Here is a 17,049-nt window from a genome sequence, read left to right as displayed (position 1 = left end):
TCAGAGGTGCCATTGACACTGTTTGTTTTGTCTGCAATGACCTGAATGCGTCTGACAATATTTAATGAAGCTGCAAAAGTACAGAAAAGGTAGATTAATGCAAAGGACAAATAAATCCAGCCGGAACATCCATTTTGCCCGCTGTGACGGCGCGGCTTTCAGCCGATCCGTTCGTTGTGTGGTTAAAGGTTAGCAGGCAGCTCATGGTGACCCAGCTCTCTAATAGGAAGCTGCATGTGGGCGTTAATTGGGTGGCTGTTTGTTCTGGCAGATTCTGTGAACATGACTAAGCCCTGGATGGCTGCTGCGTATGAAGGTAAATATGGTGCAAAAAGGGAGAGCTTGTAGAATACAATGTGAGAACTTGCACAACAAAAAATCTGAACTTGTATGTTAAAATTTGCACTTGTAAAAATAAAATTTGCACTTGTAAAAAATATTCACACACATGTGATCTGAATTTGAAGTCATACAAAGAAAAAAAACATGAGAGCTTGTAAAAAAAATCTGAACTTGTAAGTTGAAATTTGCACTTGTAGAAAATGTTCACACACCTGTATTCTGAATGTGAAGTTACAGAAAAAATATTCACAAATGTGTAGATTGATATTTACATGAACACAATGACAGCTGCAAACTTATAATGAAATATTTACTCGTATACTTTTTTTTTTACTTTTTTCTTACTTTATTTTCCATCACAACCACAACTCAGTGATTACAACCTCTGGAATCTGTCACTGCAACTTCACATATGTGCTCTCTCGCATCACAAAGTGGCGAATCTGCGCACCTCGACTTTCACAACACTCTTGACGATACATTTGGTGCAAAACTAATTTGTACCTGTGGACTTAGGCTGTGGAGCTCTGAGCTAACAGAACGGGAAAAGCAGGGTTTCTATCGCCAGATGAGGGACAACTCTGTCTGGCTTATTTATGTAGCATGGAAACTTGGTGGAATAGCATGCTAGCGTTAGCTAACTAGCAGCCAGCCCGCTTCTAAATAAATACCTTTTAATTGTCTAAACATTTTTAACAGTCAAACTAAAACACTGGCGGTGAGCTCCACGGCCTGCAGCCGCAGACGGACCGTCATCAGTGGGTAACAGGTGCCAAGTTTCGCATCCCTGCCGAGAATTGCATCCACTAGGGAAAATAATGATTTTATAAGGCAAAGTACTGTTTAAAAACTAGGCAATAGTAAATCTCTTTGTCATGTTCATCAATAATGATTAGGATTTTAGAAGGTTTAGAGACATCAATGTTTTATCAGACTCTGTAGTAGCATTTCCTTGCTACCTAGATGCAATTTTCGGCAGCAATGAATTCTGCAGAAATTATTGTTTCTGCCCAAGCGGGTGCAATTCTTAGCAGGGATGCACAACATCAGCAAAGCAAGCTCTGGTCATGGCCGGGGGATGGGCCGCTGCTACCGGATGTGGGGCTCTCCTTGTCCCGCTGGAGCTCCGACTGCAGGTCGAGGTCGGCAGCGAAGCTTTCTGGCAAAAGCAGTGTTACTACGCTGGTCGATCCCCACTGATGACGGTCCGTCTGCGGCTGCAGGCCATGGAGCTCACCGCCAGTGTTTTAGTTTGACTGTTAAAAAGTGTTTAGATAATTAAAAGGTATTTATTTAGAAGCGGGCTGGCTGCTAGTTAGCTAACGCTAGCATGCTATTCCACCAAGTTACCATGCTACATAAATAAGCCAGACAGAGTTGTCCCTCATCTGGCGATAGAAACCCTGCTTTTCCCGTTCTGTTAGCTCAGAGCTCCACAGCCTAAGTCCACAGGTACAAATTAGTTTTGCACCAAATGTATCGTCAAGAGTGTTGTGAAAGTCGAGGTGCGCAGATTGGCCACTTTGTGATGCGAGAGAGCTCATATGTGAAGTTGCAGTGACAGATTCCAGAGGTTGTAATCACTGAGTTGTGGTTGTGATGGAAAATGAACCAGAGTAAAAAAAAAAGTATACGAGTAAATATTGCATTATAAGTTTGCAGCTGTCATTGTGTTCATGTAAATATCAATCTACACATTTGTGAATATTTTTTCTGTAACTTCACATTCAGAATACAGGTGTGTGAACATTTTCTACAAGTGCAAATTTCAACTTACAAGTTCAGATTTTTTTTACAAGCTCTCATGTTTTTTTTCTTTGTATGACTTCAAATTCAGATCACATGTGTGTGAATATTTTTTACAAGTGCAAATTTTATTTTTACAAGTGCAAATTAAATTTTTACAAGTGCAAATTTTAACATACAAGTTCAGATTTTTTGTTGTGCAAGTTCTCACATTGTATTCTACAAGCTCTCCCTTTTTGCACCATATTTACCTTCATAGCTGCGGCTGGTGGCGGTGTTGGTGAGCACAGCGGGGTACGGCTCCACGACTCCCGTAGGAAGCTAAAATCTGTTAGCATAACTGGCACGTACATCACTCTGCGTGTGTGGACTTTTTCAAGATGTATCCTGCTGTTGATGAGATGTATGATGTCTGACTCTATCAAAGCTTCTGACACTGTGTGCGTGCATGCGTGTGTGTTTACATGTACACACGTGTATGCTAACGTTCGTAAATGCGTTGTGTCGACAGTGTGCATCATCTGCTGTGTTTCCGGAGGAGGGAAATTCGCTGTCGAGCTGACATAAGGCGGCTGAAACGTGTGTGTGTGTGTGTGTGTGTGTGTGTGTGTGTGTGTGTCCGAGAAAGTGAGAAGTGTTTGTAGGAGGCGGGAAACCGGGGATACGCTTACACATTAATCTGCTAGCAGGGAGGTGGGGGGCTGATAGTGCTCATTTATCTCGTATAACAGCGATGAAGGGTGTGTGTGTGTGTGTGTGTGTGTGTGTGTGTGTTTGTGTATGTGGGGGGGGTTTGCTGTTATGTGATTATCTGTTAACTCAGTTACCGTGTAGCTGTACATCTCAGGAGTGCTTGGCAGGGGAAATGATAGCACCCTATACTCTGTTAAGATGGAAAAAGCTGCAGTGAAATTCTCGACTGAAGCCACTGAGGTTTTGTATTCTTCAAAAACACCTTCTTTTCAGCTGCAGACTCACTGAGGCGCTTCCTACACTTTGGCACCGTTCCCAAAGGGGAGCGTTTGGAGGAAATTCAAGGTGGTGTGACAGAAATCTGTAGATAGAGCACAAAAAGTGAGGGAAAGCTAACATTAAAGGAGAGATTTGTGAATGGAGCCGTTGAAAATTATGGTGTTGACTGTTTGTCATTACGTCTGATGACTGCAGTTCAATCAGGAGAGACTTCGTTGCAGATATGCAAACATTTATTACTAACAATTAACCAAACAAGTACACACAATTATTTGGAGATTAGACTCCATTGTAAAGGGGATCTATACAACTAATGTTTAGGAAAACCAAACACATCCCCCAATGGAATCTAGACACTGGTGGTGGTGGTGAGAAAATCCGAGATATAAAATGGGCCGTCAGCCGGGAGAAGACCGATACCCCGTCGACAATGCCTGGAGGTAGAAGGGGAGGAGGCGGGTCGCACTCTCGTCTGAAAATACAACTGACAGAAACGGGAGAGAGAAGATATTTAAAACAAGGTAGTCATGCTGTGATTGGATAGAACATACGTGCCTGATTCTAATTGGCATACAGAACCGAAACACCCACTGCCCAGCTGATCAGTTAAAGAGAATAGAGACAACGTATTAGAAGTCTACCTGACAGAATTTACGCTGAGCTACATTTAGATTCCCAGCTTTCAACTGACTTTCCATGTAATGATATGTCTTATGCCGTGACTATTGCTTAACATGTTTTGATACTAGTGCACTGTGGAATATAAATATGTTACAGGCAAAACACTGTAAATCACAGAAATTATGGTTTTAAGTGAGAAACTGTCTCATCAAAAAGTAATTATACAAGATAAACAATCTTACGAAGCATTCTGTACTTGGGACAGTTTTCACTAGTTGGTGCTACGGCTACTTTCCATACGGCACTAAAAGATATTGGGGTTGAATCTGAAAACACAAATGTGACTTTGCATAGGTGAAAAATGCATAAAAAAAATATAAACATTTGACTCCCAAATATTATACATGAGCTGCATCTACCAAAGTCAGACTGTTTGTGTTCTTTCACTTCAAGATGAAGTCCATTGTTTTGAGCAAGCTACATTTAGGTAAAAACGTGAAGTGTATTTTGAGTTGTTTGTCAGTGTCTTTGGGCCACAGTCAGTGGAGAGGTTTTTGTGTGACCGCTCAGACACACTGATTTAAAAACACACCGACCCCCAGTTGTTTCAGACCCTTTCCTTTCCCTCACATTCATGGAGCCATATGACTAATAATACTTTTTTATTCAAGTGTCATTTAAAATAGTCATCTCCAGCTGATGTGCGTTTGCCTCAATTTGTGCCACTTTGTAGCCATTTGTCTTTTTTCACAACTGCTTTTGCATTCATAGAGCAAAAAAAATCACCTCACAATGCACATGAATAATACAAATATTACAAAGATTATTACTCAGATGTTACCCTAATGGTTGTATGTTGGTAATAACAGGATAATAACAGAGCTTGAAATCATTACCCTCACTTGCCTCATTATCTTACTAGGAAAAATAAAATCACAATATTACCCAATTATCCACAGTGTTACTCCTTAGATTTACATATTTACCCTTTTATTACTGAGCTGTAATGTAGCGTTGCTGAAAAATTGTGTCAGTGGCCAACTAAGGCTACATCTACACTGCTGTGTTTTCCTTAAGTGGCGTTCTGGGACAAAAACGATCTCTGACTAGGCCTGCACGATAAATCGTTATAAAATCGCGATCTCGATTCACCCCTGTTCACAATTTAACTTTTAAATTACTTTGATTTGATTTATTTTTTAATAAAAAAAATAAAAATAAAAAAAAGTTGTAATTATGTAAAGACATGTTCAAGGAGTTCAGATAGAGCCTATATCCGGGCCATATTTAGTTCTATGTGTTATATGTCACTATTTTTGGTAGCCTACTGGACTTAAATGGCCAGTATGTACTTGTTCATTGAAGCCTCTGTGTTTACAGGCTTGTGGTAATGCGCAATGTGCTCTAGGTGCCTAAAAAAATCTATGTTTGGCACTGCCAATTTGTTTTGTTTTGTCATGGTTCATGTGTGCAATAAACATCACACTTTGTGAGAAAAATATCCTGGCAGAGAATTGTGATATCAATTCTAAGCTAAAAAATCATGATTCATATTTTAAACGTGCAGGCCTATCTCCAACCACACAAGAGTTTTAGCTCCAGTAGCAGAACTAATTTCCGTCCATATTAACACGTCTGACAACACATATCACATGACCATTCTCATACACTAGGCATGCGCGTTCCGGTGTAAACAGGAAGCAGGTTGTCTGACGTTACTCTGCGGTTGAAAATCATGGCTGTATACGTTGAAAATGCAGAACATTCTTTGGAGAAAAAACAACAATGATGAAAAGTAAGACTAGGGAATCATTACCCTGGAGCAACGACGATGTGGAACTGTTGCTGAATGGTATGTAAGCTAACTAAACGATAAGACCGATAAGTTTCCGTCCAGACTACAAAGCAACCCCGGAGTTTTCAACCCAAAACGGGGGCAGCAGTGTTTCCTAATGTCTCTGCTTTAGGGGCTCTGAAACACAGCAGTAGTGTGGACGCGAGGCGTAAATGTAGCAAAAGATATTAGTTTTCAAACCAAAACGTAGTAGTGTAAATATAGCCTAAGGTGCTTGGAGAATGTTAGTCTATCAAAGTTGCTCTTTATCTTAATCAGGATATTATCATGTTATTACTTTTTAATTCTTCCGTTAAGTTTGATGTAGATATAAATTCAAAACCATTTCCAGTTTGTTTGGAATAAACACATTAGCAGCAACAGTCTCCATAGTACTTAAAGGAAGACGCCGACTTATTGGGACTTTAGCTTATTCACTGTATCCCCCCAGAGTTAGATAAGTCCATACATACCCTTCTCATCTCTGTGTGTGTCGTAACTCTGTCTGATGCACCCACCGCTAGCCTAGCTTAGCACAGATCCTGGAGGTAACCGGCTCCATCTAGCCTACTGCTCCCAATAAGTGACAAAATAACGCCAACATTTTCCTATTTACATGTTGTGATTTGTATAGTCTAGTATATATGTGCTCGCAGCACACGAGAAGCCCCATGGTGAGGAGCAGAGAGTAACAACGGTGCTTTTCAGGTGTTGCGTTAATCACTCCGCCCAAGTAGCAGAAGTAGCAGTGCTTCGCCTTTCTGAGAATATAGTTCCCAGTTTGTATACAGTTAGAAGATGGCTGTGTCTCATGTGACCTTGTTATTTGTACACCCTGTGACTATACAAATCACAACATGTAAATAGGAACATGTTGGCGTTATTTTGTCACTTATTAGGATAGGTAGGCTAGTTGGAGCCGGTTACCTCCAGGATCTGTGCTAAGCTAGGCTAACGGTGGGTGCGCCAGACAGAGTTACAACACACACAGAGATGAGAAGGGTATGTATGGACTTATCTAACTCTGGGGGATACGGTGAATAAGCTAAAGTCCCAATAAGTCGGCGTGTTACTTTAATGATAAGAGCACGGGCGCCCGGATAGCTCAGTTGGTAGAGCGGGCACCATATATAGAGGTTTACTCCTCGACGCAGTGGGCCCGTGTTCGACTCCGACCTGCGGCCGTTTGCTGCATGTCATTCCCCCTCTCTCTCCCCTTTCATGTCTTCATCTGTCCTATCAAATAAAAGCCTAAAAATGCCCAAAAAATAATCTTTAAAAAAAAGATATAAGAGCACCACCTAAAGTATAGAGAAACTTGAACCTCACCACTAGAAAATTCTAAGAAAGGCACTGTTTGATAGACAGGTGGTCTCTGGATAATGTAACACCTCAGCTATGAGCCTTACATACCGAAAATAAAGACACAAAAACCAGAGAACCCGGTAGATTACCACTCTGAAGGAAAACTCGTGTAGAGAAAGCACAGCAGGTTTATAGGGGAGGCTCCAGGTCTGTTATTTTCCCAGTGGGGCCACGATAACCTAAAGATTAGAGAAGCAAGCTTTTGAGCTGAAGATGCACAGTTGGTCTCAGTAAAGCCTGCAGGCTGCAAGAGATCTGGACAAATAGTAAGAGACTATAGATGCAGTGGACGGCTTCCACAGGGATAAAGGCAACGCAGGTGTCATTTCTGCTTTCGTTTGGATTAATAAGATTAAGGCGGAAGGAGGAATATCTAACTTTTACATGTTTCTTGATAGATTTAAGTCTTCCGCCGATATTTAAATACATAAAATTGATCAACCATTTTCTGGTTAAGGAGGAACCAACAGCATTTTCAGCTGCGAGAATATGAACATTTTGAGGAACTCAGGAACTTTGCCTGCAGTTTGACCTTAGGAAGCTACTGCAGTTCCTGTGTTTATTCCTGGGCCATGGTTCCAAGTATAAACTGAACATGAATCTTAGCTGTAGTTGTTGATTGACCGGTTACATACCTCGTTACCGTGTTCAGACTCTAAATATCTAATACAAAAATAAGACAATCAACAAAGATGTCCCTTTTAATTTCCTCACTGGACTGCATTGCCTAATATTGGCATTTCTTGAGATGCAATGGCAGAACAAACCTGAATTCTAGAAACATTTAAAGCATGTAGATCCGACTGCAAGTTAGTTCCTGGGGCTGTTTTGTCAAAGGGGCCGACAGACGCCTGGATGCTGAAGCCAAAGCTACTTGGCGCAGGCTACAAAAAAACTAAAAACTTAGCTCAGAACAACAGTATTAAAGCACATAAGACCCGACTAACTTCTCTATCAGAGTGAATATTTTGTTCCCAATAAGTTTGCCTCTAATGAGCTACATTTACATCTTCTTTGTGTGTGTGTGTGTGTGTGTGTGTGTGTGTGTGTGTGTGTGTGTGTGTGTGTGTGCGTGTGCGTGTGTGTGTTGGTGTCAAATAATTGTTACTTATTTGTTAAATACAAATTAGGATTAGGCTCCAGTCTAGAAAGCCAAAGCAAGAAGTAAACAAAGTTACAAAGTGTGCTTTGAGAAACCTTTTTGTACCATCTTAGGGTTTTGGCTGTCAGATTTTTACATTTATTTTCAAAGTGTCTGTTCACTCAGGCGATCAGTTGTGTTACTCGTATGTGTGTGTGTGTGTGTGTGTGTGTGTGTGTGTGTGTGTGTGTGTGTGTGTTAGAAAGTCACTGCATGAAAAAAACAGTGGTGCTTTTAGCTGGGAAAGGGGGACCAGCGAGGTGTGGAGAGAGCTTTTTCTTTCAAAGCAGAAAAGCTTTATTTTTCTGGGAGGTGGAGGCCGATTGTTCAGGTCGTTATTGTGTATGGGAGGAGTGCTCTGTCACTATCTCAAGTTTGAAGGAGAGGAGGGAGATGAGAGGAGAGCAATAGACGGCTTCGGGAAAGATGGAGAGATAGGGGAGAGAAGGTGGTTGCAGGAAGAAAGAGGAGGAAAAAGTCAAGTAGAGATTAGAGGTGGAGGACGAGACGAGAGGAGAGGAGATGGGGGAGATGCCACAAGCTGCTGAGAGGAAAGATAATTGCCACATGCAGAGCTTGAGAGGCTGTGTGTGTTGGTGTGTGTGTGTGTATAAACCACTCCACTCCAGTGCTCTGCTATTATCTCGGTGAACAGGGGAACCTCCCTCCGTCTGCTCTCCGACAGACAGGCAGTCTATAAGCCCAACAGCTGCTCCACCGCAGGGATTAGATCCAAGCGTGAAGACAATGGGTTGATACAGTACAGAGAGGAAACATGTCCAACAGTGCTACACAATGGGTTGATATGGCAACACGACACTGTTCTAATGCAAGACATAGGACAACGGAGAGGACATGTGTTGTACTAGGCCTATATAAGATAACGAGTAACAAAACAATGCACAGTAAGACAATTGTGAAGGTGCCACGATAAGAAAAACGCCAAGTTTCTTTTGTCCCTGAGTTTATTGTTTCACTATCTTTATATTCAGAATAGATGTCAAGAATGTATCCTGCACATTTAAAAGGAATACTCCACTGAAAACCTGTCTGGCTATCAAATACTCTGTGATGTTTGCAGCTGCACACAGTCACAACACATGCAATAGATTACAACAGTGACTCAGTTTCACTGCAGCAATTATCCTCATATATCTGCCGAAATCTGCTGAATTAGGCATTCACGATGAGAGGAAACTATATAACGTTGAGTATTGTGATAACGATATTGCTTCCGATGTTAAAATGCACTTAGTTCTGCCTTTCTGCTGCTTTCAGTATTCAGTATTAACCCTATTTCTAACATTATTTTATTGAACAAATTGAACACAAAAAGCACCATTAAAAAAAACATCTCGTCTTTCACAATGTGTTTATGCCGGAAGTTGATATATCGCGATGGCGATTTAAAAAATGATTTATTGTGCAACCCTAGATTAAAGTGCTCATATTATGCTCATTTTCAGGTTCATAATTGTATTTTGAGATTGTACCAGAATAGGTTTACATGGTTTAATTTTCAAAAAACACCATATTTTTGTTGTACTGCACAATGCTGCAGCTCCTCTTTTCACCCTGTGTGTTGAGCTCTCAGTTTTAGCTACAGAGTGAGACCTCTCACTTCTGTACCATGTTTGTTGGAATTTGCACATGCGCAGTACCTAGGTAAGGCTCACTATTGCTAGCTAGCTGTTTCTCTAACTGCAGTCAGTACAAGGCAGGATTAGCCGGGAGACTTCTTCTAAACGAGGGCGCACTTCCAACTTTGCGTGAAATACCTGCAGAACAGGGACATGTAAGTAGTTCTTTTGTAGATTATGGTGAACTAGTGTGTGTTGTAGCAGTGTTTTGCCATTGGGAACGAGGGGGCTAACCGCTAGCGTGCTAGCGCTAGCGGTTAGCCCCCTCGTTTCGGCTAGTGACGTAGAAAATCCTGCAGATTTTGAACAGCTCACCTGGAGACTGAAGGCAGGTTACATTCAGAAACCAGTATCTCACTCAAAACAGCAGGGATGGTTTTTTTTTCCAAGTTTGTATGCATGTGGAAGCACCAGAGACACAAAATAACACCCCAAATCCCAGAAAAAGTGATTTTTGTCATAATATAGGCACAAGACACATTTTCCAATTGGTTCCAGTCAGTTAGCAGTTTTGCTTTGTCCCTTATGACCAATGTAAGTAGGTGCACGGTGTTTATGTCCCCAAATCAAATTTAGGAAAAAGGTATCCCAAAAAAATGTGTCAATCAAATACATGTAAAGAGATGTTTAAAAAAAAGACAACAGAACAGTAAGTTATAAAACCTTCATGCACAACAGAGGCATCCACTGTCTGTGAGAGAAACTTCACCACGTTGAAGCGTTGACATTAAAAGGGTGGGAAGTCACCACCTCTCTCTCCTCTGACGCACAGCTGAACAAAACACAACCCTGCACACATTTGTCATTTTCTTTGTTTCTGCCAGGGCGGCAGATGTGATAACGCTCCAGTGCTTTGTTTTCACTGCTCCAAAATGGAGGCATCCTCCCCGTAACCATTGCTAACCACACAGGCCTGTGCTTTTGGGGGGGGAATTGACGGTCCACTGAGTTGGTTACTAATTATTTAATTGCATTGTGTCCCAGTGATCCCTGAACACTTATCACTAACTAGATCACGCAGTCATTCAATAACCTCATGTATGTATTTGTGTGTGTGTGTGTGTGTGTGTGTGCGCACACACACTGGCGTCAGCGTCTTTCACACTCAGTCAACCACTTAGTCATGTTTCCATGAATCACAACATGCAGCTAAACATTAATCACTGTATTAGCTTTGGTGCCTCCCACGCTGAGACGCTCCTCATCCTTCTCAGATCACGAGCCCCGAAAACACAAAGAACAAAACCCCCTCTGAACTCTGACACCGGATGAGCTTCATTTCCCCTTCGTCATGCTCGTTTATTCAATTACCTGCTCCAGTGATGAATGATCACGGAGTCGGGTATCAAAGGCAGATGGAGGCAACGTAAAACACCCTGGAGGCTCTGATTTGCTGTGAACCGATGTTCTGCAAAAAGGATTTGAAAACACATCTAACCTCCAAAAACGCCATCACCAGTCACTGCATTACGTTATTCACTTTCTCCCGGTAAACACTGATTTTGGGATTTGCAAGTCGTCATCTTGACATTCTGTTTTGAGATTAAGAGACTGAATTTGGTTGAAAAGTTCAGTCCGATTTCTGTGTTTGGCTAGTTCTGACTACATGCTGAAATATAGTCATTTAGATGCTGTGGAAACGACTCGCACATGCAGTGGTGGAGGTCATTTTTAAAGTATAATTTAGCGGTACTTACAGTATATGCCTACTTTACTTAAGTATTTCCATTTCATGCCACTTTCTGCTTCTGCTCCACTACATTTATCTGACATCTATGATTAGTACTTTGAAGATTTAACATGCGTACTGAGCTTATAAAATATGATGCAAGATTAATTGTAAGATTAAGCTCCCCGACTGTATACAACGTTCAAATTCACTTGTAACTCTTGCTGATGAACGTGGCTCAGTGGGTGGACTTTTTCTCAGAAAGTTAGTTAAAATCGCCTAACGTTAGGGTTGGGTATCGTTTTTTTTTGGGTTTTTTTCGATACCGGTGCTAAAACGATACTTTTAAAATGGTGCCGGCACCTAAACTGTGCCTGGACCGATACTTTGAAAAAGATTTGAAAAAGGAGCACAAAGCGACATTCGGTGACATTTAAGAACAGCTTGTTAATTGCTAAGGCCATATGGTCAAAATTAAAAGATTTATTAAAAATGTAATAACAATAACCTACAGTATAACAATAACTTATTTCATCAGCAAATTGTTGGTAATTGACAAAAACAACCACTAGATGGGAAAAGGGTGTTTTACAATAATTTTGCATCACGAGGCTGGCGAGGCGAGTTTCAAGGAAACACATCGTCTGTGTTGTTTTTTCGACAACGGCAGCTGCAGACTGTTACGTCCCGCTGTTGGAATCCTCTACAGTGAAGTACAGTCACACTTTACACCGTTTAGCTGTCAGCATTTTAACCGTGTTTAATCCAGCTGCTAGCTAACGGTAAGTGTAGTGTTAATTAGTGTCACATGCAGCGATGCTCTTGTTGCCTCTAACGTCCGTTTCGGAGCATCAGAGGGCAGCGCAGACATTTAAGTGGCACCGAAATGATGCAACGAAATCCTCGTTGCTATTCGGTTCCGAAAGATAGCAGTTGTTAAGGCACCGGTGCCATGTAAGCACAGGGTCTCGGTACCCAACCCTACCTAACGTTGGCTTGGGAAAAACTGAATGTCGATTATCCATTCATTCATCGATATGCAATCAAAGTGCCAATCGGCACAAGCCTACTAGAAATGTTTGTGTTTTTCCCAGCAGGATGAAATCTCTGCACATGTTTTAAGTGGCAAAATGAAATCTGCACACCTGAAAGAAATGGTATAGAAGTTAGTGAAAATTAAAGCCAATGAAGACACTTTGTATGAAACAGAGGTATGGATACTTAAATATCCGGAAACCTTAAATTCAGTCGAACAGATTTAATCACATCTTACCATTGCATTGATTCTGCAGGACAGAATCTAATGTCCCCTGATGTCCTCAGCTTGAGGCTGAACTCTGGTTCACCTGTCCAAGACGTTTGTCACACAGACACATGAGGACTCCTGTCATGTTTACCACCGTTTATACTGAATTTAACAAACAGCACAAGCCGAGGCAGAAAGCTCTCTGTGAGGCGAGGAAATCCCCTTGGTGTATTGTGGGTAATCTGCTGATGTGGAACCTGAGCTCTGAAGCACCCCGGTGCTCTACAACAGCACAGAGTGACAGTGATGCTAAGCGGCTTTACCATAGCTAGCTCCTCAGCTAACCATCCCGCCCTGCCTCTGAGACGACTACATGTCGAACAAATCGCCGAGCAGACGGCGTTACAACTGCATCTGCTCCGATACCTGATTAGATTGGTTTGGCTGTTATTTTGCCTCAATGCTTTTGGATTCTGTCCCCTTTTTTGCAGCTTTTTCTTTCCAAATTTCTACTTTTCTTTCGTATTGTGTGCTTTGTTGATGAGTGCAGAGAATTACAGGAAATTACATTGTGAGAAAATACACTATTTAAAAAAGGAGACGGAGCCGTTCCTTCAACTGAGATGGTGAATCCGAGGGAAGCTCTGACGTCTCATTGATTTCACCTCTTAAATCCACTTCTGTCGTGGAGGCGAGCAGGGGAAGGGGAGGAGGCAGATTAGAGAGTTTTTAAGCCCTCGTATATTTCAGGCATGGATAGTGAAACTTAAAGAAACAGTCCCGCCTGAAACACTTGAACACAGCTTGGTGTTGTGTTTTGCACTGCTGGGCCCGTTGTGTTGTTCTGTGTTTTAATTCCTTTCAGTAAAAGCAGACAAAGCAAGACGAATAAAAGAGCATTCACAACAAAAGTAAAGTCCAAATCTCATCACAAAATAACACGAAAGACGGAAACTGATGATAGTGTTGATTATATCTAGCATTTAGTTATGTAGAGCAGTGGTTTCCAACCTGGGGGTCTGGACGCTCCCAAGGAACTGCAAGATAAATCTTAAGCCAACACTTTACTGTCTACTGGGGTCAGCATGAAGTAAATGTGGTCATCAGAGGGTGTATGTGTAGTTTCTGTCTGCGTACCGTCGATTTTATGTGACCTCCGGACTTGTCCGGACATGTCTGCACAGCGTTCCTTACTATAATCCGATCCTTTAGGGGTCTCAGGATTATTAGTCTATATCCTTGACGTTACACGTCTGGCATTGCTCCGTTGCCGCCGGAAAATCTGCCGGATTTCACTCAATTAGGCCGGATATCCGTTGCCTTGGGCTTCCTTTGTGTTGGCATTCTAAACTCCGGTTGATTTCTGAGGACTATGGTTAACTGCTCCTCAGATCTCTGCAGGGTAAATCCAGACAGCTAGCTAGACTATCTGTCCAATCTGAGTTTTCTGTTGCATGACTAAAACATCTTTTAAACGTACACGTTCCACCAAAACAAGTTCCTTCCTGAGGCTATTTTGCAGAGGCACCGCAGCTTTTCTCCGGTGCTTAGCACTGCCCAAGACAATTGTGATTGGTTTAAAGAAATGCCAATAAAGCGAACAACAAAAGCTGACAATTTTGTCTGGACAGACCATGGCTGTATTAAGAGAACAGGGACAGACGAGGAGGTGGAGTTATTGCTCCAAACAATGCACACACACGGCACACGCACACACATTGAGATATAAAAGACAGAAGAATCATGTTATAGTAACTTTAAAGAAGATTGTGCAGCCGGGATGGAATGGTACATCTCTCTGAGTACTTTCTTGCTTTAGTTTCTTAAATCTGCAGTAAAAAGCGTGCAGGAATTTCTGTCTGCATACGACATGTACAGTAGGTGACAATTATAACACTAAACCAATGGGATACAATTCACATTTTGGGGATACATAACCCAACAAGTTATGCATAACAACTACAGTAACTGTTGAATGTAAGTAATTTAGCCCAAATTGAGCGTTGTTAAATTGTGAAAAAACATCCTTTATAAGGAACAAGAGACTGAGCCCTTTGTGAGTTTGCAGGATCTGTGCATGTCACAGTCATTAGATGTACTCAGTATTATCCAACGTGGCTTCCTTTTAGCCCAGAGACCGGTGTAACACAGTAATCAGTATTGAAAAAATAAATAAATTCAATGACATGCTGTGAAATATGATTATTATTGTCACACTGCACTTGTTTCACACTTTAATGTGAAATGTATGTACCGTCTACCGTGACATGGATTCAAATGGGGTTGTGTAATGGCTGTGCGTGTGTGTGTGTGTGTGTGTGTGTGTGTGTGTGTGTGTGTCTGTGTGTGTGTCTGTGTCTGTGTGTGTGTGTCACAGAGGTTGTGGCAGCCACTGATGGCCCAGTCACACATTGATCTGTGTTCATTGATTGGCTGGTGTAAGTGCCTGTCAACCATTCTGTCACCACCACCGTCAGAAGAAAGATCGCTGTTACATCCACGCTGGCTGGCTGGCTGGCTGGCTGGCTGGCTGGCTGTGTGTGTGTGTGTGTGTGTGTGTGTGTGAGTGTGAGAGAGAGAGTGAGTGAGTGAGACTCTTGTATTAAGCAGCACTGATCCTCTTCGTGCCCAGGAAGTCCCGATCATCCTCCCTTCTCTATTCTCTCTCTTTTGCCTGTGTTTTCCTCCTTGCTTTTCTATTTCCTTCCTACTTCTGTTCTTCCTCTGTCTTTTTTCCTTCAGGCCATATTTAAATTGAGCTGGAGCCAGGGAACAGTCAATACTGCCTGATCCCTGCAGGTGTGTGTGTGTTTTAAGTAAAAGGGTGCATGGGAGAAAAGAGAAAAAGAGGAAAAAGATAATAATTCAAATCCAGTTTTCATTGTTGTTGTTTTATTACACAAATGTCTTTGTTTACAAGTGTATCAAGTGATCTATGACTTCTGTACAACATAAGTGAGAAACTTTATCACAGGTGTGATATGAAATGTGTCTGTGAGACTGAAAATTAGTTCATGTTTAATAGTAGACTGGGAGCAAGAGCAGCATTATTTAGTTTCATTTAATTTGTGAGTCAAAGAATTGTCTTTAATAGAGTTTATGTTACATTGCATTCATTTTAAGGGATACACCGATTCCACTTTGCTTGTTCTGAAAAGTAAATATAAATGTTTTACATTCAAACAACCAAACTGACAGATCTATATCCTGCCCCATCTCTTTTACTTCAACTTTGTTAAATAATTGCAATCTTAAATCATGATAATATGGACAATACAAAGCAAAATGAACTTCATTTTCAATTTCATTGAGATCACATACATAACACAGCAGTTTGTCACCACTCACAAAGCCCCACATTTGTCACCTGTTTAATTATCTAAAATGGTCTGCAATGAAGGATTGTTGTTGACGGAAATTGCTTGAAGTCATCCTCTCCAGTCTCCAGCCTTTTGTTGCTTCACAGTGCTGCTGTGACGAACTTTAACTTCTCATGTCAACTGGATGACAAACAGTTGAGTTTATTGTTAAAACCTGTAAACGTATGTTGGATATAACTCAGAAGGAAACCTTCTACAATGTAGAAGGTTTTGAATTATTGTGCACTGTTTGACATTCACAATTATGATTATTGCTATTATAATTACTGTTTGTATTATCCTAGTTTGTCCATAAAGTGTCTTCAGTTGAAAGAGACACACGTTGTGTTGGTCTGGACTTGTGCAATGCTGAGTTTCTGTTAATGATCCTGAAAACAGCTGGATGTAACTCCATGCTGAAGAACTCCAACATCCTCTTCACACACACACACACACACACACACACACACACACACACACACACACACACACACACACACACACACACACACACACACTCTCACCCACACACACACACACACACACACACACACACAGACACACAGACACACACACACACACAGAGTCCAGAAACTGCACACAAAAGCAACCAGTCTCCCCTGCTGAGCTGTTGATAATTACAAGTAAAGCAGTAAACAAGTTGAGAAGGAGTTTTAATGCCATTTGGAGCTGCTGGGCTTCTGTTCTCCTAGCCACATGCAGAGTTCACGAATAACTTTCAGCTGAAAAAGAAGAAAAAGGTGATCGACAGATTAAGCAGACGTATAAGAACCTAAAACACTCGTATAAACTAATGAGTTGGAGATTTGTAAATAGTTAACGACCTGATAAACGAGAACAGATGAATAATTAACCAATGAACACGCGAGCGAGGAAGTAAACAAAGGAGAAAATGAACACAGGTGACAGAGCGGACGCCCGAGTGCACGGAACAACAAACTAATCAGATTCTCAAAGAGATGAAGTCGACATCACACACTGCCAAAAACCTTTCAACTCAAAGAAAATGAAAGTGCTTATCGTGATTTCATCTTTTTAATTATCAGATGACCTACAAAGCTCTGACACAGAGGGAAACGGCTGTCAATGAGCA

General features: G+C 41.4%; 1 protein-coding gene and 1 long non-coding RNA gene across 3 annotated transcripts in view; one reads left to right on the top strand and one right to left on the bottom strand.

The window, feature by feature from the left end:
- Positions 1-17,049, top strand: part of galnt14 (UDP-N-acetyl-alpha-D-galactosamine:polypeptide N-acetylgalactosaminyltransferase 14 (GalNAc-T14)) — a 194,949-nt gene that overhangs the window by 33,739 nt on the left and 144,161 nt on the right. The window lies entirely within an intron of this gene.
- LOC116056189 lies at positions 5,667-11,459 on the bottom strand. The gene is made up of 3 exons (XR_004106507.1): positions 11,448-11,459; positions 11,303-11,304; positions 5,667-5,749 (listed from the first exon to the last, which is right to left on the bottom strand). It is a non-coding gene; the product is annotated as an uncharacterized LOC116056189 (long non-coding RNA).

The sequence above is a fragment of the Sander lucioperca genome, chromosome 19 (assembly GCF_008315115.2).
Source record: "Sander lucioperca isolate FBNREF2018 chromosome 19, SLUC_FBN_1.2, whole genome shotgun sequence".
Classification (NCBI taxonomy): Eukaryota; Metazoa; Chordata; class Actinopteri; order Perciformes; family Percidae; genus Sander; species Sander lucioperca.
This window is presented reverse-complemented; position numbering and strand designations above follow the sequence as displayed.